The sequence below is a fragment of the Suncus etruscus genome, chromosome 10 (assembly GCF_024139225.1).
Source record: "Suncus etruscus isolate mSunEtr1 chromosome 10, mSunEtr1.pri.cur, whole genome shotgun sequence".
NCBI classification, from domain to species: Eukaryota; Metazoa; Chordata; class Mammalia; order Eulipotyphla; family Soricidae; genus Suncus; species Suncus etruscus.
The window spans coordinates 16,617,282-16,640,621 of NC_064857.1; the positions used below are offsets into that span (position 1 = coordinate 16,617,282).

General features: G+C 40.0%; 1 non-coding gene across 1 annotated transcript; it reads right to left on the minus strand.

The window, feature by feature from the left end:
• Positions 1-5,203: 5,203 nt before the first annotated feature.
• On the minus strand, positions 5,204-5,305 carry LOC126021666 (U6 spliceosomal RNA). Its single transcript, XR_007500160.1, has one exon. It is a non-coding gene; the product is annotated as a U6 spliceosomal RNA (small nuclear RNA).
• Positions 5,306-23,340: the final 18,035 nt, after the last annotated feature.

The following is a 23,340-nucleotide window of genomic DNA, read 5'->3' on the forward strand; positions in this document are numbered from 1 at the left end:
TAGGGCCACACCTAAAGATGCTCAGGAGTTACACTGGGATTGGCTCTATCCAAGATAAGCACCCTACTCTCTGTGCTATCTCTTTGGCCCCCAATGGTTGTTTCTCTTTTTTTTTTTTTTTCTTCTTCTTCCAATGGTTGTTTCTTAAGACATCCACAACAAAGTATACTTGAAAGGAGAGGCAAAAAGCTGCCCATCATTAAATATATTTCTATTTCTGCAACAGAAAAAAATACACTACGTTGAAAAAATAATGGCCCAAATGATATCACAGTGAGTAAGAGCTTGCATTGTATGTGGTCAACCTAGATTTGATCACCAGCCCTGCATATGGTTTACCCAGTACTTCCAGGATTGATTCCTGAGTGCAGAGCCAAGCTAAGTCCTGACTGAGCACCACAAGGTGTGAACTCCAAGCCTTCCCCAAGAAAAATTTAATTAAATTAAGAAAATAAAACAAACATATTTTCATGTCAGTTCCATTTCTGTGAGTTATTTGTGAAAAGGTACCAGTACCTAAAATTTTTTCATATCTCTCACTTTTACGGGCCTCTTTGTTTGTAGAGCAAACACAATAGCTCCAGATAACATTTAGAATTTTCCTTTTTAACTTCAGGTTTTATTGGTGTGGGTTGTTTTGTTTTGCTTTGTTTTGTTTTCTTGGGCCATATCCAGTGGTACTCAGGGGTTACTTCTGACTTTGCACTGTTATCACTTCTGACAGGCTCAAGGAACCATAGAGAGTGCTTGGGATCGAACCCAGCTGGGCCAGGTGCAAAGACAATGTCCTACCCATTGTGCTGTATAGGTCTAGTCTCCTTTGCCAGTTTTTAGTGAGCCAATTCAAAGAGGCCAATTCTTTTTTTTTTTTTTTTTTTTTTTTTTGGTTTTTGGGCCACACCCAGTAACGCTCAGGGGTTACTCCTGGCTATGTGCTCAGAAGTTGCTCCTGGCTTGGGGGACCATATGGGACACCGGGGGATCGAACCGCGGTCCGTCCAAGGTTAGCGCAGGCAAGGCAGGCACCTTACCTTTAGCGCCACCGCCCGGCCCCAAAGAGGCCAATTCTAATAAGGTTTGAACATAAAAATACAACATGGGTAGTAATCCCAATAAAAATGAAAAAGGGTAGGGACATGGATGGTGGATAATAGGCATTGGTGTAGGGGTGATGTACATTACATGACTGAAATACAAGCATGATCAATGTTGGTTGTTTTTTTTTTTGTTTTGGGCTTTTTTGTTGTTGTTTGTTTTGGGGGTCATACCCAGCAGTGCTCAGTAGTTACTCCTGGCTCTACACTCAGAAATCACTCCTGGCTGGCTTGGGGGTCATATGGGATCCAGGATTTGAACCACCATCAGTCCTGGATCAGCTGTGTGCAAGGCCAACAAACACCCTACTGCTCTGCTATCTCTCCGGCCTCCATGAACAACTTTGAAACCACTGTATTTAAATAAGCAATAATAATAACATAATTATAGAACCTATTATAATGTAGTACATGAAATAGGAAATCACAAGTCCATATTGATAGAAGCAAAATCAAAACTTGATGAAAAACAGGATAGTTATATGGTTTCAAAGTACCTTTCCCAAAATTCTTATTTGGTTGTTGCTCTGTTTCACTTCATTTCTTTGTTTTGTTGTCACACTTGGCTGTGTCCCAGTGTTACTCCTAGAAATGCTTGGGAGAGATAAACCATGCTGTATGGGGAATTGAACCCAAAGGCTCACACACTCAAGGTAATTGCTTTACTGCTAAGCCATATTCCCAGCCTCCCCAAATAGTTACTAACAATTAATGTTAAAAGAACTTTCTAGAGCCAGAGTGTGGTGCAGGGGCAAAGCATTTGTCTAACATAGTCAAGATCCTATATCTGAAACAGTACCACGAGAGTTTTAAACACACACACACACACACACACACACACACACACACACACACACACACTCACTCACTCACTCAGACTGCTAAGTGTGGTTTTGGTGACCCCTTCTGCACCACACTATTGACCCAAGTAAGAAATTAGGAGGCCCACAACATTAGGTATCACCTGGAATGGCCCTTATAAAACATTAGTAAAATAATAAGAGACTTGGGGACAGAGCGATAGCACAGCGGTAGGGCATTTGCTTTGCACACAGCTGATCCAGGATGGACCTTGGTTCGATCCCCGGCATCCCATATGGTCTCCCAAGCCAGGAGCGATTTCTGAGTGCAGAGGCAGGAGTAACCCCTGAGCCTTACCAGGTATGGCCCCAACACAAAACAAAACAGAAAAATAAGAGACTTGGAACAGACTATCAAAATCAGAAAAATCAAGTCAATGTGATGATACAAAATCTTGTGTTATTTGATCAGCTGCAGATCCAAAAAGAAACATTTTGCCTCACTCCAAATCACTAGCGGCTAGTGACTAGCCTGTGTAAGGAAAGAAACCAGAGCCATGGAGACAGGGAGTTTAAAAATATTTCAGTTGGAAGCAGAAAAAGAGGTTGAAATAAGTAAAAACTGCTTAATTGCACATTGGAATTTATCACCATAAAGAATAATTTGCAACACAACCAGGTGGAATTAGATGTCAGAATGGTATGGTGGTGTTAGTTTCCTGCATTGATGAGCTATGCTGTGGGTATGGGGAAAATGGGGCCGAAGCAATAGCACAGTGGGTAGGGCACTTGCCTTGTATGCAGCTGACCGAGGTTCTATCCCTGGCATCCCATATGGTCCCCAGAGCCTGCCAGGAGCAAAATTTCTGAGCTTAGATCCATGAGTAAACCCTTGAGCATACCAGGTGTGACCAAAATAAAAACCCAAGAAAGACAAAACAAAACAAAACAAAACAAAACAAACAAAAAAAAACAATGAATTAATTTTACAACTTGTACTCAAATAGTTAAGGAATAGAAATAAAACAAAAAGTTATCTTCAAAAATTGCAATTTTTATGTAGATTAACACAAATGAAATTATTACTAAAATAGAAAAGTTTGGGCCAAAGAGATAGCACAGTAGTGGGGTATTTGCCTTGCATGCGACTGACCAGGAGGGACCCAGTTCGATTCTCGGCATCCCATATGATTCCCCAGCCTGCCAGGGGTGATTTCTGAGTGCAGAGCCAGAAGTAACCCTGAGTGCCTCCGAGTGTGGCCTCAAAACCAATGAATTAATCAATAAATAAATAAAGTTTAAAAGAATTTAAAAATAAATACAATAGAAAAGCTTCCCCTAAGAATGTCTCTATTCATCAAGAATCTAAAAATTCTAACCAAAAGATTGGAAACTGGCTGACACGATGGATGTGCACAAAATCTCAAGCTTTATCCCTGGTATCGCATGCCTTTCTCCTCCCTTCTCCCAAATTTCCTCCAATTTGCCAGCTGGTTATCAATAAAGCTCTTTCTCAACATTTCACTCTGTCCCTCAAACAGAGTGAACCTAGATTCCTCCCAGCACCAAGGATCAGAGCACTGTACTTTTGGACCCACAAAGACAGATTAGGAGTATCCCTTGGACCCCCTGAGCACTACTTGGGCAGTCCAGTAAAGAAAGAAAATGAATACATTCAAACATGAGATTCCTTCTCCCAAAATATCCATTAGATTGTTCCTGCATCCAGTCTCCTTAATTATTATTCCGTAAGTCATTTCGATTTGGTTAAATATATGATCCATAAAATGAGGGCCCAAGATTGCATCAGTCTTGTAATGCCATAGTTTGCACTGTATTTCAGTATAGCTTGCCAATGAGGTAGGTGGATCTGAGGGAGGTTGAGCTTGGAGATATGTGTGGCAGTGTTCAGGATCAAACGATGGCCTCATGTTTACAAGGCAGTAAGTAACTCTGCTGTTAGACCCTTATTACTCATTTAATTTTATTCATCGAAACTACCTCTATTCTTCAAGACAGCCCAAAGGACATAGATCTAAGGAAGTATTACAGAAAAGATACTCTTACTCAGTGCTCTAAGTGGATGATATTTGATTTTCAATACTGTTAATGTAAGTTTCATGCATGCATGATTCCAACACCACACTTGCCACCAGAGAACTCTATTCTCTCCACTAAGATCCTAAAGGTCCCTCCTGTTCAACCTCCCTCAGATCCACCTCCCTCATAGGCAAACTCAGTTCTGTGGTCCAATTCTGCAGGTGTGGCAATAGCATCCTGTAGAGCAGGTACAGTCCCATCTAAATTTAGAGGCAGCACAGCCAGCATATTCCTGGCAGAAAGAGGCTCAGCTCCTCTATCAAGCTCCCAAAGAAAATAATGGCCACCAGGTCATCTGGTCCTGGATAATACCTCTGTGGCATTCTCAGAGAGAAAGGGGTAGACAGATTTCTCTTTCTTTCTGAACCATAGCAGCCAAATGCCACCTCCCACATCTCTGACAGAAATAGCCCAGCTATGCAACTTAGCCTTATCAAACTTTTAAGCCACCAAATTTGTTTTATATCTATAAATTCTGGTCTCTGCAATGCCTCCATATCTTATAGAAGTGCCAGCCTAGTATTATCGCAAGAAATATGATGGAAATTTATCTCTCAAGCTCAGTGAGCCTAAATAATTACAAAAAAAAAATAACTCAAACTGGCCCCAACCACATTCCAGTAAATTGTTAGACACTGACTTTAGTAACCATAGAGAGATAAAACAATCATTTCAAATTGACCTGTGTTGATCTAAGCTTTAATACTTCTATTTGCCTCTGTTTGAAACAAGCAATATAAAATAAATAAAATAAAGTTGTTTGTGCCTGCATGGAGGAAAGTAGGTAGGTGATTCGTGCTGGTGAACTTCACATTGGTGAAGGGAGGGTCATAGAAGTGGTGGGATTTATGTTTTAATATTTAATGCCTGAAACAACTATACTTTTAAAAACTTGGTAAATCACAGCGTTATAATAAAAATCAGGGTTGAAGCAAAGAGTATTTTAAATAACCAGCTGGCTGTTCTATATTGGAGGCATCTCTCTATGTAATGTATGATATTGTATGACAGACTATAAATGTTGTTTCTTCAATCCTACTAAAAATTCATATTATGTTTCCCTCTGCTTATTTTCATGGTACTATTTCTAATATTGAACTACTTTTTTAAATAAATCACTGTGAGCTACAAGAGTTAAAAAGTTGTTGATAATTGAGTTTTAGTCATACAATGTTCCAAAATCATTCCTTCACCATTGTTTATTTCCAAAAAAACATGGAACACTTCACAAATGTGCATGTCATCTTGTGCAGGGGCCATGATAATCTTCTTTGTATCATTTCAATTTTAGTTTATGTGCTGCCAAAGCAAAGACTTGCCCATCCTTAGAACCAGTATAGTAGTTTTTTTTTTTTTCCATCAGCACCAGAAATTGAACTTCTACCAGGAAAGGCCCTAATGCTGCCCTGCCACCATCTTGCTCCAGAGTGGATTCATATGTCATCCTGAACACTTGGAAACAGCAACAACTTGCTTTCAGGCAGGGTTCCCTGCATCGCCACCTAACGGTGAGATGAAACCAGAAGACATTCCATGACTCCCTGACTTCAACATATGATTTGTGAAAAAACTAAGATCTCTAATTACAGAAACCTGACTGTGACAACGGTGATTGAGAACTTTTACTGAGACCATGAAGGAAGACTTTGCGGATAGGCAAACTTTAGTATGCCTGGAGCCTATCGTTGGTCTTATGGCAGGATACTCCATGGGTAGGGTCTCCCTGTTTTTCCTTTCTTTTCCCCTACTTTTGCTACACCTATGCAAAAAAACTGCCTTCCCTTCTCTTTTATTTTCTTTTTTATTTTTTAAATAGGTGTTTCCACCTTTTTCATAGAACTTTGAGAGGTGGATTACTTTGTTTCACTTCATATTCCTACATTTTTCTATAAAATTAAGAAGAAAAGAAAAAAGAAAGGCTGGGGCCAGGGACCAAGTGGTCTTAAGTGCATTGATAGAGAATAAAAAAGACAGAATTAAATATCCAAGCCAAAGTCAACAACAATAGAATCAAGAAACCTAAACTTTGGGGCCAGAGAGATAGCATGGAGGTAAGGCGTTTGCCTTTCATGCAGAAGGTCATCGGTTCGAATCCTGGCGTCCATATGGTCCCCCGTGCCTACCAGGAGCAATTTCTGAGCATGGAGCCAGGAGTAACCCCTGAGCACTACCGGGTGTGACCCAAAAACCACCCACACACAAAAAAACTAAACTTTAACAATCTAAACTTAAATGGACTTATTATATTAGAGGTCAGAGAGCAAAGGGTGATGGTATGGTTGTACTCTGGGAATATTGGTGGAATGAGGTTGACACTGGTGATGGAAATGGCCCTGGTTCACTGTATATCTGAAATGCAACTATGAAGGACTTTGTATCACAAAAAGTTTACAAAACTTTTCTAATATTTTTAATTTTCATTTGGGTCTGCAATTTAACCAGGGATTAGCGATTTGTATTTATATCATTAAATATTACTATTGCATATGTTTCTCTAAAACAACAAAAAACATGTAGGGGAAGATGCCTCTGGTCTTGAAAAGACTACTATCTTCTAGCAGAAACCAGATTTAAGACATCAGTCAACTTTTTTAGTTTTTTGTCATTTGGGGTTTTAACCTAAATCAAATATGACTCATTGCTTCTTGTCATCTCCCTTATTCGAAAGTTTCCACTGATTAACCACAGCCATGGTGTCAAATAACCACACTCAGTCGTTAACATCTGGAGGAGAGGATATTGAGAGGGAGACTTTTAATTTAGTTAAGAGTTTCCTTTAATGAATCCCATTTTGGCAGAAGGAAGTGGAGACTGGTATCAGAATGCCAGCTAATCGGCCACAACCTTTTTAAACATCCTGCTTTTCCTTTTCTCGGCCAACCCTCTGGTTCTTTTCCTTTCAACATTCCCCAAAGGTCAAGACCCTGTAGCAAAAAAATAATAATAATGATAATAATATCTGAAGTGGCCTATTTTTCTTTCAATGAAAAATGGTATATGTTGCTTTGTCTTCATCCATGGCTTTCCTCTCTAATTATATAAGTTGGACTTGGGTCTACCATACTGAAATGCTTTATACTCACTAGCCTAAGAATTTTCTGCAGAGCAAATTAATTTTCTATTAATTGGCCAGATGAAGAGGTTCCCACTGAAACTTCATACTAAACAGCAACCTTTAAATATAATTCATGGTTTTCATGACTTTTTTTTAGGTCATCAAATTTTTTCCTAAGTGTATAAAATAATAATTTTTCCAAGTGTGTAAAATAATAATTTTTCTGGAAATGAGATTCTTCGTAAGGATGAGAGTAAAATCAACAGCTTGGTTTGTGACTATTGTTTAGCTGCTTGCTTACTGTAAAACTGAACAAGTCTTGGTTCCTACAGTAAAATAGATATTAAATTGATTAATAAAAGGAGATTTTCGTGAACATTGAGCAACAGTAGACAGACACCATCAGGTTCAGTGCATTAGTTTGTCCTAGAGATGATATTGGTGAGTGAATGCTACTAATATTCTCATCACTTCACCTCATTATCATGATGCTCTTTTTAAGTGTAATAAGGAAAGGTTCATATTTAATCAAGATTAGGCAACTATTTACTTTTCTCTCAATATTTTTATTCTAAATTATTAGATTCTTAAATAATTGCTCACAAGGGCACTCATTTCAGCAGTGAAACTTTGGGGTCAACTTTTAAGGTAACTCACAGAGACACTTCCATGTTTTGCCAATGTAAGAAAAAGAGCTATTGTTTAGGGAAATAGAGAAATTCAATCATACAAAGGTTTTCTTGAAGCCCTTCTCCAGAAACAATAATAGTAGTGAAACATAAAATTAATGTAGAGGGGGGGGCCGGAGAGATAGCATGGAGGTAAGGCGTTTGCCTCTCATGCAGGAGGTCATCGGTTCGAATCCCGGCGTCCCATATATGGTCCTCCCGTGCCTGCCAGGAGCAATTTCTGAGCCTGGAGCCAGGAATAACCCCTGAGCACTGCCGGGTGTGACCCAAAAACCACAAAAAAAAAAAAAAAAATTAATGTAGAGGGGGTCGTTGTGGTAGTACAGTGGTAGGGCATTTGCCTTGCGCGTGGCTGACGCAAGACAGACACGGATTCGATATCATGCATCCCAGATGGTCCCCCAAGCCAGGAGCAATTTCTGAGTTCAGAGCCAGGAGTAACCCCTGAGAACCACTGAATATGACTCAGAAAATTAAAAGATAAATAAATAAATAAATAAATGTAGAGAGCCATAGATGTGGCTCAAGTGGTAATGTATACACCTAATAGTTTAAGTTGACCCTGGGTTATCCCCAGCACCATGTGTCATTCACTCCCATCTTACCCCATTACTGCAGGGTTTGGACCCATATGGTAGATAGATGATAGATGGATGATAGATAAACTATTATAGAAATTTTAATTATTTAATAACCTCCCCCCAAAAATTGAAGAGAAAGAACTGATCAAGCAAGGATCCTGAAATCCTGGATTTGTGTTCTATTACTAATTAATGATGGTGAGCAAAATTTTTGATTTCACCATTTTGTGATAAAAATTATATTTTTATTTGAAGATCTTTATACAGTTAAGCTATCCTACTTGAATGATATCCTACTTGAATGATATGAGGGTTGCTGAAACTATTGATCCAAACATCTGGATGAGAATTAATAGGTTCTCCAAGCCAGGACCACAAATGCAGGCATCACTAGGAAATTCCCAGCTGTTACCTAAAGACAATGACAAAAATGACCTTTCTGCCACCTTCTAGAGCCAGGGAAGGTCCGCTATTAATAACCTCTAAGTGGTACCACTGAAACACCAATCTTAACCCAATTTAAGAATAATTATAAGGGGGCTATAGTGATAGCACAGCAGGTAAGGCATTTGCCTTGCACGGGGGAGATCCAGGTTTGATTCCAGCATCCCATATGGTCTCCAGAGCCTGCCAGGAGTAACTTCTGATCACAGAGCTGGGAATAACCCCTGAGCCCTACTGGGTGTGGCCCAAAAGCAGAAAACAAAAAAAAAAAATAATAATTATAGGAGCTAGAAATAGTACAAGGTATTGTCTTGTACACAACTGATTGTAGTTCTATTCCTGACACCATATCTGACCTCATAAGCACCACCAGGAATGATCTTTGTGCACAAAGCAAGGAGTAATTCCTGAGCACCACTGCATCAGTAGATATGGTCCCAAAAAAACCTCAAAAATGATTACAATAAAATAGTTTCTCCTGTGTTTTTTAATTTAATCAATTTATCATTTTACTACAAACCCTGTGTCAAAGACTGATTTCTCATTATAGCTGCTTGGCTGGCTTTCTCTGTATTTTCCTTATCATTTCATCTTACACATATCTATTTCTGTCATAGAAATAGATTGTCTATTGTCACTACCTCTGAAATACTCTTCACAAATTTACTTTGTAGGCAAATGCCATTTGTGGGGGGGGGGGTGACACCCGGCAGCAGCACTCAGGGGTTACTCCTGGGTCTGTGCTCAGAAATCGCTCCTAGCTGGCTCAGGGGACCATATAGGATGCCAGGATTGAAATACCAACCATCCTGGATTGGCTGTGTGCAAGGCAAATGCCTTACCAATGTGCTATCTCTTCGGCCCCAAATGTTGTCTTTTTTGGGGGGGTGTCACAACTGGCAGCACTCAGGGGTTACTCCTGGCTCTATGCTCAGAAATCACTCCTGGCAGGCTCAGGGGACCATAGGTGATGCCGGGATTGGAATCCCCATCCTTCTGCATGCAAGGCAAATGCCCTACCTCCATGCTATCTTTCCAGCCCCCAAATGTTGTCTTTCTTTTTTTTTTTTTTTTTTTGGTTTTTGGGCCACACCCGGTGACGCTCAGGGGTTACTCCTGGCTATGCGCTCAGAAGTCGCTCCTGGCTTGGGGGACCATATGGGACGCCGGGGATCGAACCGCGGTCCGTCTCCTAGGCTAGCGCAGGTAAGGCAGGCACCTTACCTCGAGCGCCACCGCCCGGCCCCATGTCTTTCTTAAAGTTATTTGATAAACAATGTAGAAATAGTTTGGCAACCTACCTTCCAATGAAAGGAAGGTTTCATAGAAAAGAAAAATAGGATCCTAGATATAGTTCAGTGGTAGAGCACTTGCCTTGCATACTTAGGTCTTGGCTTCTTATTTCTGGCACTGCAAATAAAATAGAAAAGAAGAATAAGAGTTGGGGATATAGATAAGTGATAACATGCATACAAGTTCAATTCCTAGCACCAAACAAACACACAAAAGAAAAGTGGTTCCATAGGAAGTCTAGAAGCTATAGTGGGATTTTTAAAAATATAAAATTAAAATATTTGTTTTCTATATTAACATGTTATTCTAATATTAGCTTTTCCTTCTTAAGAAAGAACTGCTTCATCTGAATTACTGGAAAAAATATACATTGATTCCTAATAACAGAGGAATGTCATCAGTTTGGGGGCCTGATAAAATGGTACAATAGGTAGGACACTTGCCATGCACATAGTTTGATCCCTGAAACCCTGTATTACCCTTGAGTCATGCCAATAGTGATCCCTAAGAAGAACATCTTGAGTACCACTGGGTGAATGCCAAAAAAAAGTTTTTGTTTTTGTTTGTTTCTTTTTTGTTTTTGTTTTTGTTTTTGTTTGGTTTCTGGGCCACACCCAGCGGTGCTCAGGGGTTACTCCTGGCTGTCTGCTCAGAAATAGCTCCTGGCAGGCATGGGGGACCATATGGGACACCGGGATTCGAACCAACCACCTTTGGTCCTGGATCAGCTGCTCGCAAGGCAAACGCTGCTGTGCTATCTCTCCGGGCCCCCCCAAAATGTTTTTAAGTAAATTTGTGGCCCTCCAACCTTCAGTTCGCATCCTCTTCAATAGTGGATGAATTATTGAACATGTGTACACATGTGCAGACATACATGCACTCCTTAAAACAACTTAAAAAATGAAGAGGTCATTTAATTGCAGAATAAAGTTGTAAGTATCATGCACTAAAATTAAAATTAAAATAGGGGCCAGAGAGATAACACAGTGGGTAGGGCATTTGCCTTGTATATGTTGGGTTCCATCGTAAGCACTGCATTTGGTCTCTCAAGCCCTTCCAGCTATGATTACTGAGCACAAATCCGGGAGTATCTCCTAACACACCACACTCCCCTTGCATAATCCAAAACTAAAATTAGAATAAAATTCAAACGAGGAGGCATTGGCAGGGAAGATAACTCAAAGGCTAGAGCACATGATCTGCATGTAGAAGCCCCTGATTTCATTTCAGCACTATATGGTTCCCAAAATAAACCCCAAGCAACACCAAGAAAAACTCAAAAAGAAAAATTTAAGAGGCACTAAGAAAATAAGTTCACACTAAGACCCACACAGTTCACACAAGTCAGAAACTCAGGAGCCAGGAATACAAACAATGACCCTCTAAGGACTGAGGGATCATAAGGAAGTGGCAAAATCCAAGCTCCTCTCTGCTATCATCATGAAACAGCCTCCATTTTCAAGTACACAAACCTGGAGCCACAGTGATAATGCAGCAGGCAAGGCAATTGCCTTGCATTCAGCCCACCTGGGCTTGATCCCTGACATCCTATTTAGTCTCCCCTAGACTGCCAAGAGTAATTTCACAGTGCAGGCTCAGGTGTAAGCCCTGAGTATTGCTGGGTGTGACCTCAAACCAAAAATCAAACAGAACCTCTTTCAACTACCCGGAGCAAGGGACTTAAATGAAATTAAGCTAAGTAAACTTTTTAGAACTCGCCAACAACAAGCTTGTTTGCAAAAACTTGTAAATTTAACCTTTTCCATTTACAGCATCTTTTTTTGTTTTTGTTTTTGGTCCACACCCATTGATGCTCAGGAGTTACTCCTGGCTATGCGCTTCAGAAATTGCTCCTGGCTTGGGGGACCATATGGGATGCTGGGGATCAAACCGTGGTCCATCCTAGGTCAGTGCATGCAAGGCAAACACCGTACTGCTTGCGCCACCAACTCCAGCCCCTACAGCATCTTAAATTTATAACCTGTAATAGTTATTCAGCAGAATCTCTATTCAAAGACATACAAAAGAAGGAAATGACTGTAATTCAAGCTGTGTTTAGCTCCTTACTTCCTAGGTTCCTCTCTCATCCTAAATGATATATATATATATACCCACCTAGAGTCAAGCTTTCAAGTCTAATAATACACCCACCTAAAATCAAGCTTCAAGATAGCCTGTCTGAGGAATTACTCACTTGGCATAAAAAAAAAAAAAAAAGATATTCCAGTGTTCAAGAACTGGGAGGGTTACTTGTCAAAGTCTCAAATTAGCTTGTTAAAAAAAAAAAGAAAAGAAAAAAACCAACTTAGCTTGTTGCTAAGTATGGACGTATGCAAAACTAAACATTAACGCCTGATTCTTCCACCTCAGTATTTGTCAAAGTTGAAAAGTGGGTGTACAAATTCTAACTAGGGAATATTATATACATAGAATATACTATAACATATATATACTATATTATACTATAATATAAGACAAAGTATAAATCATAATATATACATATATTAAAATGATTAAGTTTCTGTAAATTTAAGCTGCAACAAAGGCAATTAGTTGCAGGGAGAGGGTACTATATTGTCTACCATGCTTTTTTATATCATTCAAGTTTAAAAGTTGGAGAATTTTTCAGATTAGAATTCTGAAAGCACAGATTCATATGAATATTATAGATTTCCCCACCATCTAATAATAAAACATTTGTATTGAATAGGAGAGAGAGAGACAGAGAGCAAAAGAGAGAGAGAAAGAGAGAGAGAGAAAGAATAAGCTTTGTGATGGAAAGGTAATATAAGCTGTCAGACAGGCTCCATACAGACCCTGAATTGGAATATAGGGTTGGAAAATGAATACAAATTACTTAAATTAGAATATCTAGGAGTTTTGTGTCCAGAGTGATAGCGCAGTGGTAGGGCATTTGCCTTTCACATGGCAGAACCAGGACGGAACTTGGTTCCACCCCTGCTTCCCATATGGTCCCTGGAGCCAGGAGCAATTTCTGAGTGCATAGCTAAGAGTAACCCCTGAGCATCACAGGGTGTGGCCCAAAAAGAAAAAAAAAAAAACAAGAAGACTAGTTAGGAGTTTTGATTGAGAACCCTAGTCATCATTCTGTGATCAGAAATAAAATACAGGGGATAAAGATGGTGGTTGTGTTGGAGGGATAGTATAACAAGTAAGGCCTTGCATGCAGTCAACCAAGTGTTCAATCCCCAGCACCCTGAATTCTAACAGGAGTGGTGCCTAAGGACTGAGCTAGGAATAAGCCTGAACACTGGCAGGAGTGCCCCCCCCCAAAAAAAATTTAAAAAAGGGAAGAAACATGCTATAGAAACACAAATCTTATTCATATCAGTGAACCTATAGTAACATAGGTGTTTTCTTTAGCTGAAAGTCACCGTTTCTAAGACATTAATATTCTACACTGATGACTAGATGTGCCCAAGCTTATCTTGGAGTCCTAGGAAAAGACAGAGCTATGAAGCAAAGCTGCTTATGCTGTGCAATCATAACACAATCTAAACAGAACCCCACAATCCCTCAAATACATGTATAAATTAAATCAGCATCCACAGGGTCCTCTAATGTCTTTAGCCAAGGCCAGCTCTCCTGAATTGCAATACCACCGTAGCTAACCAATACATAATAATAGTCAAATAATAAGTTAAATAGTAAAAATAATAATTAATAACTTTAATTTAATAAATCAAATACTAATAATAAACAATAATACATGAGTATTTTAATTTAATAAATTGAATAATTAAAGCAAACAAATAATCAAATTAACAAAAATAAATTAAATAATAATTAATACATGTAATTAAATTAGTCAAATATTAAGTAATAGTCAAAATAAAATAGAAAGGGGTAGTCCTGGGGAGTTGATGTTCAAAAATCTCCTTGTATTTGATCATCTTTAAAACATGACATTCTTATTCGTTTTAAAAAAGTTCTATAAGCGGAGAGGTTTTTGTGTTCATTACCTAATATCCTCATCACATATTTGGCTCTAATCCTAGTACTATTATGGAGGAAATCAAGAGGAAGGGACCAGATAAGGAGGAAATGGGGAGGACGAGGGCTGGATAATCCAAACTTCCTGTTAGTTCCTCACATAGAACTCAATTGGTCAGTCCCACAAGTCCCACAAGGGAATCAGATAGCAGAAGCAACTAAAGGGCAGGGATCTCTGGTAAAGTGTAGGAGCTTTGAGAGTTGAGATTTCCCATTAATGCTCTATATACATAAGTGATCTGATTGGTTTGAAGGGAGAGTAGTCTGAATGGTCTGTAACCAATCAGAAAGTAAAAAAGCACTAAGGGAACGGAATAGGAAGCCAATAGAAATCTATGTCACTATACAGAGAAGCAGGAAGAGGACAGTTGGAACTGCTGTCTCAGACTCATGTTTGTTCAGAATTGCTACTAAGATTACATCAAAGAATTAGCAGCAGAAAAGCATCCTGACGATCTATAAAATAAAGAGTTGTCACACCGAAGATATCCAGTGGCCTGTGTGCTAATCTTGCATCCATCTACAAGAACCATAATTCAAATTTGTAGCAATAGTGCTACATAGCTCCAACCAATGGGAAGCAGAAAATTTGCCAGTTGGTTCTGATCTGAGATGCAGAGCAAAACTGAATCCCCATCTCCACTGCCAAGTCACTAGTCCATTTTTACTTTCTCAGAATCCAAGTTCTATGTGAGCTACGTTCTCTTTTAATGTAGCATCCAGTGGTTCAATACTGCTCTGCTAAAATATTCCCCAGAGGCATTTTTCTAATATATCAAGTCAGAATTAAAGGTAGAAGGCTTAAGACTTTTGGCAAGTTTAACCAATAGAATTCTTCCAATAAAGGCCTGGAAGTAAGGAGTCTACTGTCAAGGATTCTTTCCCATCTTTATAAACAAGGCTAATGTTATTCTGTTGATGCCAGCGTTTTTCCAAATAAGTTGCCCTCTCTTCTGACTTGGGGAATGCAGGTGTTATTATATACCTGTTATTTTAGGATTTTTTTTTTTTACCTGAAAACAGGACCAGAGGTTTCCAGCCAACTTTGATTCATTTTACACAAATTTTAGCCAGGCACTATTCTTCTTATCACAAAATGATTGCTCTTGAGGTTAACAGCAAATTCAGGTTCTATTTCATAGTTCTAGAAGATTCCTAGTGATTAATGGTGAACAGTATAGATTCAAGCTACATTTGATGACTGAGGAAGAAAAAAAAAATCCTGTCAATTCTTTGTCTTCTAGAGATTTACCTGTTGGTGGCTCCAGTAGACTGATAAGTAAGGTATTTTCAAGGGCTCTTAACTCTGTTTCAAAGCTTTCCTTCCTGAATCCTTTTAGGAATCTAAACAATTGATATCATAGGCCAGAGTTGTATGATCTCAGAAAATCACTTAACCTCTCTGAGTTCTAAATCCCAAGCTGGGAAATTAAGAATTGGAGTTCCTCTCTATTCTAACATCCTATCATTTAAGTACCTGTGTTTAAGCCACCGATTCCTAACGAAACAAATAACTTCAGTCTACCATAGTCTGTGTGGCCACACAAACTAGGAAAACTATAGTTTAATAAAGAAAAAATTGTATTGGATCTTCAATAATATTTCTAAGTCCTAGCACTCATGCCTTTCTATATTCAGCCTTAAACTTTACCAGCAGAGATCAAAGTGTAAGTTGTCAGACTCGGATCCAATTTAGCTTCTCATATTTCTGGATAAAATGATAGATAGGAAGGTGATTTCCTAATCACCTTCATCAGCTTCCTTGGCAGGACGTTCCCATGCTCTGATTTTTTTTAATGTAGTAACCAAGCTTATAAAAATTCCTCTGTGAATGAAAAGCTTCATCTAATAACTCCCGCTTCCCAATCAATTCTATTCACACGCACACATCTGCAGGCATAAAGCCACTTGAGCCACAAGCTGTGGGGTCCTGACACGATGACAGAGCCACCAGCTGTCGGGGCACTCCTCTGAATTGGGGACACAAACCCCATTTTCCTATGTAAATTGGCCTGGGCTCAGCTTGGGCCCCCAACAAAAGGGGACGGGCCTATTAAATGGGGCCATCTGGCCATGTGTCCCCACCACTACCCACCTCACCCCTCCTCAGTGACACCTTTGGGGGTTGGGGGATAAGGAGATCCCTGGTGATCTTCTGGGGGTCTGGATGGGGAAGATGGCTTAGTGGAGTGCAGCTGTCACCCACCCCTGCGGGTCCCCACTGCAGAGCAGAACTGGGGGGGGAGGGAGGCAAGTAGGTCTGAATGGTCTTAAACCTCTAGGCCTGGGGGTGCGTGGCAGTCCCAGGACTGGGGAGGGGCACGCTTTGTTCTTGCACCCCGACGGGGTATAGCCCCAGAGCAGAGTGCCTAGAGGTTGCTGGATCCTGGGGGACCCCAGGGTAGCTCCCACAAGGCAGCCAGAAGACTGGGGCGCCTCCATAGCAACCGACTGGGAGCTGGGCAGAGTCTGCTGAGCAGAGGGCACTGTAGGGGTGCAAGGAGGGGCACCCGAAAGGGGGAAAGAGCTGCAGGGGTGGAAAGTTGGGAGATCAAAGGAGTCTAAGACCAAGTACTGGGTGGGAAAAGGGGAGCAAGCAGGGGGTGGGCGTTGCGGGATCCTAGGAGGATCCCAGAGGGATGCCCTCCAGGGTGGGTGCAGGCGCCCTGATCTCCAGTGGATTTCACCCTAGGCTTCTAAGGGCGCTGGGGGCGGCTGGGCAGGGCAGGGGTGAGGGTAGGGATAAGGGTGGGAGAGACTCTTGCAGCCAGGACCTGCGGGTTCGGGTCCCTGTCGCTGGCTATGAGTGCTCCCCTTCTGCCCAGGGGCTAAGGGACCCCAGGCCCTGATGCTCCCACCCTCCCAACCTCCTGGGCACAGGCTTCTGACCTGGGGCCTACATCTGTGAGGTGGAATGTGCCAGTCTGCTCCCCTCTGGGCTGCCAGCCCAGCTCCCACTGAAACCCAGCTCTTGCTCTCCTGGGAGGTGTTTGCACTAGGGAGTATTTGGGTTACCAAATTTGCAGAAAGGTAATAAGGAGTATTTTTATTTTTGACTGTGTGTATTTATTTGTATTTTGCATTTATTTTTATTTTGGTTTGTTTGGGTTTTTTTTGTTTGTTTGTTTGGTTGGTTTTGGGGCCACGCCCGGTGACACTCAGGGGTTACTCCTGGCTCTGCGCTCAGAAATCGCTCCTGGCTTTGGGGAACCTTTTGGAAAGCCGGGGATCAAACTCAGGTCTGTCCTCGGTCAGCTGCGTGCAAGGCAAACGCCCTCCCACTGTGCTCTCACTCTGGCTCCTTATTTTTATTTTGGATTTAAGTCCTTCTCTCTCTCCAAACTGATGAGAAGTCTAGTAGAGAGAACTTAGTTCCAGGATCAGGCTTGTTTTTTTTTGTTTTTTGTTTTTCCCTCTGAAATCCTGGTTCCTAATACACATCATCATCTCATTCTAAATATTATTTATTTGCCAAGTACCAGCTTGCAGAAAATGTGATCCTTACCCTCCAAGATTTTGTAAAAAGGAACCATGGCACCCTAAATAGCTCTTATGTCAAGGCGTTAAGTGTGTGGGAAACACCTTATTTTCAGACTTAAGTATTTCAGAAGGAAGCCAATAGATGTGAGGTTGGTGTGTGTGTGTGTGTGTGTGTGTGTGTGTGTGTGTGTGTGTGTGTGTGTGTGTGTTTTAATTATAAAAAGAAAAATAAACTCTTGGACGTTCCCAGCTAATATGGCCTTTGGGAAAATGAAAATAAACCTAATTGAAAAAACAGTGTTCCACCATAAATAGGCTGAGCTTTCTGGCAGGGAATTTTTTTTAAGGGGGGTGGGGGCAGAGACATGACACCAGTCACATGTAAGACGGTCCATGTTTCCGAAAGCAAAGGTCAAAAGAACCCTCTCAAGACTTAAAGGACAATTTCATGTATATAATCAGGACTTTTGTTTCTTTGTTCTGAAAATGCTGATGTGAAACTATCATTTTCAGGTATCACTCTAAGGAAATTCTGGGTGTCTTGAAACCAAAGACTCCCCAAATTAGGTTCTGATCTCCACTTCATCTTTGACCAAAAGGAGATGGAAAATGTAGGCAAATGGCCAAAAAGATACACAGAGCAGTAAATATTTATGGATCTTGATAAAAAATGAATGAATCTATTCTTAACTTCCCAACTACTTGATACCTTACTCTATTTTAGGGCTCAGTGCATTCCAGACATTATTTGAAGTGATTAATAGATATTAGCATTTTAATCTCCTTGAAGAAGGAAGATATTATGGCAGAGATCTCATTTTATAGATGAAGAAACAGTTCTTGAGAGGATATAAAACATGCCTAAAAACCTACAGTCCTGGTCAGTAAGGTCGTGATGAAAAGCCTCAAACCAGATTTCACTGGGCAGTTTGTTCCTCCTGCCCTCTCTCTTTTGAAAATGGCTGTTTAGCAGCACAGCAGGAGTGATTGTCACTGGAGAGGAGAAAGAATTGGTAATGAATTAATTTAATTTCTCAATCTTGTCCACTTTTTCTGGCAATAGGTAGCCATGTAGGTTCAAGAATCCTTAATTTTCTTCCTCCTCCTCCTCCTCCTCCTCCTCCTTTGTTTTACTCAGTGCTTACTTTTGGCTCTGTTCAGGGATGGAATCTCAGTTGGCCACATGAAAAGCAAGCGCCTTCCTTCCTGTGCTATCTCTCCAGCCCATTAGTTTTTTATTTTTTTAAAAGTTTTCCTCTAATCTATGAATAATAGTGCAAACTTCAAAAATATAGAGTAGCACATAGCCAGAGAGTAACCAGTGGGTAAAGTGATTGCCTTGCATGTGTCTAATCTGGATTTGATTTTTTCAGGATTCCCTATGATCCCTAAGCACTGCCTGCCAGGAGTGATTCTTGAGTGTAGGGACAAGAGTAAACTCTGAGCATAGCATCACCAGATATGGCACAATAGCAAAAACAATAAGAGAACAAAAGAAAAATAGAACAAAAACCCAACATCCAAATCTAAGCACACATTGTTAATGGAGAGTCATACAAATATTTAGGATGGCAGCAAGATTTTTAAAAATATTCTGAATTCATTTTTTTTTATAAATTGCTTAGATTCTATTATTTAGACTTTGACTTGTTTTTCTGTCTAAAGTCTGAGTACAACTTAAACTTTTAGACAACTGTAAATTAAGGATGAGTATACAAGTGTCACTTGATATTTGCACATTCAATCAAAGTCAAGTATGGAAGGAGAGTTTTGGGTTTTTTTGCTGAATTTGACTTCTAGATATAATGCCATGCCAGGGATATGAGTAAATGGAAAAATGCATGTATTACTTACGTGAGGCCTAAGTTTTGCACCCCAGAATAACAGTAATACTAATATGCATATAATGACAATATATCTCTAAAATATTTCTCCCTACTTCTCTTCTCATGGAGGAGGGTTGTACTCTGGGCTTATTCTTTACTCTTCCTGCATTTAGGTCTACTGCTGGGATTAAACCTGGATCAGTAGTTTGCAAGTCAAACTATTGCCGCTTGTACTATGAAATGAAACTCCTGCACATCTTCTGCCAAAATTAGTCCTGCAGTTCTTGGCTTCACTCACCAGAGTAATAGCACCGTGAGCAATAAAGGCAAGGAGTCTGACAAAAACAAATAACAAATTGGGGGTGAAACTGAGCCAACTATGCACTGGTTCCTTCTCAGTGTGAGCAATACTAGAAAGTAAAATGGCTTTGGCCAAGGTTATGGTGAGATGGGAATATAGCTAAGAACCTGTAAATTGCTAAGGCTAATTTTTTAAGCGGAAACGAAAAAACGTATTTTTTTTAGGCTGGACTTCCAGGTCAAACTTACATTTTAGCAGACTCATTGGGGAAGGAGTGAGACTTCTGCCCCAGAGGGCAGGCCCCAGGAAGTTTCCAAGTTAAGGAACTTACTCCTCCTTCTTTCTCCCTCTGGAAAACTGGAGAGACAAAAAGTGTTTACCCTTGGCCAGAGCCATTTTTCCCTGAAGGTCTGCAAGCCTGTCCAAAGGCCTGGAGGGCAAGCTAGGGCAGAAAAAGGGACTGCCTCATTCTCTGCTCTTAGGCCCCACCCTGCCTGAACAGATGAGGTCAGTTCAGCCTGACTGATTGCAATTTCAAATGTTTCTGTTTCTTCTCATTTTCTAAAAAGGTTTCCCACTTAGAAAAAACATTTTCTCATTAAAGTTACATGTAATTTTTTTTCTTTTACAGAATTTAGAGGGACATCTATGCTGTGACTATTTTTAACTCTTGCAAGAAGGAAAGATTAATTTCTCTTTGCTTGAATATCCTGATATTCCCACCACTGGTGACTACATTTCCCAAAACTGAAAGTAAAATTTCCCAGTTAGGGTCTCAAGCCTAAATAAGAAATATTAAAAAAAAATAAGGAGGCAAGGAGAGAGAAACTATTGGAACTGTTCACAGGAGTTTGGTTTAGTTTTTTGTCTCAATAAAAGTTGATTTTAATTGAATTCCTAAGCAGAATTCTACCACAACATTAATGACATGCTTGTTTTTTCTTTATTAGCTGAATAATGATTTTCAGATCTAAAAATTCAACAGTTAATAGATCTACTTTAGTAAGAATTTAACCACCTAAAGACCAAAGCATTTAGCTGTATACCTGATATTAATACGGTATATGTCCATTCTACCTGAATTTAACAATGAAGAAATAATAATGCTTAAATTTTTTTTTTTTTGCTAAAGAAGTCAGACAGAGACAATCAATTCAGTTTGGGTGAACTGATTGAAAGTGACTAGATAAATGTCTAAAATGAGAACAGTAGCTATTCACCGAACAAAATGCTTGCGTAGTATGAATATCAAAATAAATCTAAGCTAATAGTGCTCAGCTTCAACAGCACATATACTAATCTAAACTAATAAAGAAGTGAACACCCACAAGAATGATCCCTGAGAACAAGACCAGAGTAGATCTTGTGAGCATACACAGTTGTGATTCCTCAAACAACAACAAGAATAATTGCAGCCTGTGCTTCAAAGAGTAGCACACATTCCTTCTCTGTGTTTGTGAGGCCTGGGTTCAATCTCTTGCACGATACAGCACTGATGGCTATATGTCATTCCTCAAATAATAATGTGTCCTCTACTTTCTCAGCCTTACTTCTCTTCCGTAGGACGAGTTCCTTGTTTTTCCAGAAATCCCTTCTCTAGTCTCTTGTTTGGGCAGAATTATTTCAATATATTCTTTTTTCATTTTATTGTTTTTAAGCACAAAGTTTTTATTGAAACCTAATTAGAAAGATGTAAAGGAAAAGGGAGAGATGTGTGTTTAAGAGAGAATGCAGGCTTGTCCAGAGTGGAAACAAGCAAGCAAAAAAATAGAGACAAGCAAGATATGTATATCTTCAAGGGATAACACGTGTTTGAAGAGCAAGCCCTCTCCAATATATTCTTATAAACACCAAAATGAACAATCTCCTTTCTAGAATGACATGAAGCATTTTTTTACTTTAGAGATCACTCAGTCCATTCAGAAAGATACTGAGGGTCTCGTGTGGGGGTCACCCACCTCCCTAGCAGAGTTTTTTGTTTGTTTGTTTGTTTTTGTTTTGTTTTGAAATATTTAGTGCTGTATTCCATCAAGTGGAAAACAGCACAAAATCAGGCGAGAAGCAGCAGGCCGCTTCCCAATCTGTGTCCGCTCAGAACAGGCAAATGAATGCATGATTCCCTTCGCTTTCAGGACATGTGCAAAGATTATGAAGAATAGTATTTTGGAGGGTGGTCTTAGCAGGTGGTCTTAGTCTCAGCTTTCCTGAAGAGACTTTTTATATGTGATGCCAGGAATCGAACCGGGTCTCTCCGGGTTGGCTGCATGCAAGGCAAAAGCCCTACCGCTGTGCTATCTCGCAGGTGAAAGCCACTACCTTACAAAACTGGGATTAAATGCTTCTTTTTAACTGAGGTAACATTGATTGATAATATTATACGCATTTCAGATAGACAGCATTATAATTCAGCATCTGTGTGCATGACCTCATGATGACCATCGTATAATTGACTTCCTTTACCCACTCTCACACGCCTGCCCCTTTTCCTCTGGGAGACACTAATCTAGCTCTGGAGCTAAAAGCTTTTGTTTTGCTTGGTTTCTTTATAGTCAACATATGAGTGTTAGCATATAGGATCTGGCTTTCTTCATCTGATTTATTTCCCTCGCATAATCCCCTCAAGGTCGAAATTGTCCAAAAAGGCAAGATTTAATCTTTTAAAAAATATAAATATATTTGAGAAATTTTCATTTGTATGTGGATAGATAAGTAGATACCACATGTGCTTAATCCATTTATCAATGAGCACTTAGTGTATAGGATCTTTTTTGACAAATCAGATTTAAAAATGAATCACTCATATTCAAGAACTAAGAGATTTTGACTGTCCAGAGTTCAAAAATTTCATAATTCTATGACAGAACAGGAGAAATGTATCATTACAATAGATACAAACTGACTAGATAATAAGTCCTAGGACCAAATACAACTTCTAAAAAATCCAGGCAATTATAAAATCTGTTCGAGTAATTAACTACCTAAGAATTTAGAGAAATGTTCTTGGCACCAGAAGATGAAACAAAGGGCTAGAGCACATGTCTGGCAAGTTTGATCCCCAAAACCGCATGGCCTACTGAATTCTAAATGATATTGCACAAGTTGGACCTCAATATTATTGGGGCCCTCTACAAAAATATGTTTAGAAAATACTTTTTTTGTAGTTGGTTTTTGAGTCACACCCAGTGACACTCAGGAGCCACTCTTGGCTATGCGCTCAGAAATTGCTCCTGGCTTGGGGGACCATATGGGACTCAAGGGGATCGATCGAGGTCCATCCCAGGTCAGCGCGTGCAAGGCAAACACCCTACTGCTTGCTCCACTACTCCAGCCCCTAGAAAACACTTTTATTAGTACTGCATTAGGGAGAAAAGTCTCAACAATAAATTATTTTTTATTTTATTTTTTGCAGTTCATTTATTGATTGATTTATTGTTTTTTTTTGGTTTTTTTTTTTTTTGTTTTTTTTTTTGGGCCACACCCGTTTGACGCTCAGGGGTTACTCCTGGCTATGTGCTCAGAAATCGCCCCTGGCTTGGGGGGACCATATGGGATGCCGGGGGATCGAACCGCGGTCCTTCCTTGGCTAGCGCTTGCAAGGCAGACACCTTACCTCCAGCGCCACCTACCCGGCCCCGATTTATTGGTTTTTGAGCCACATCCGGC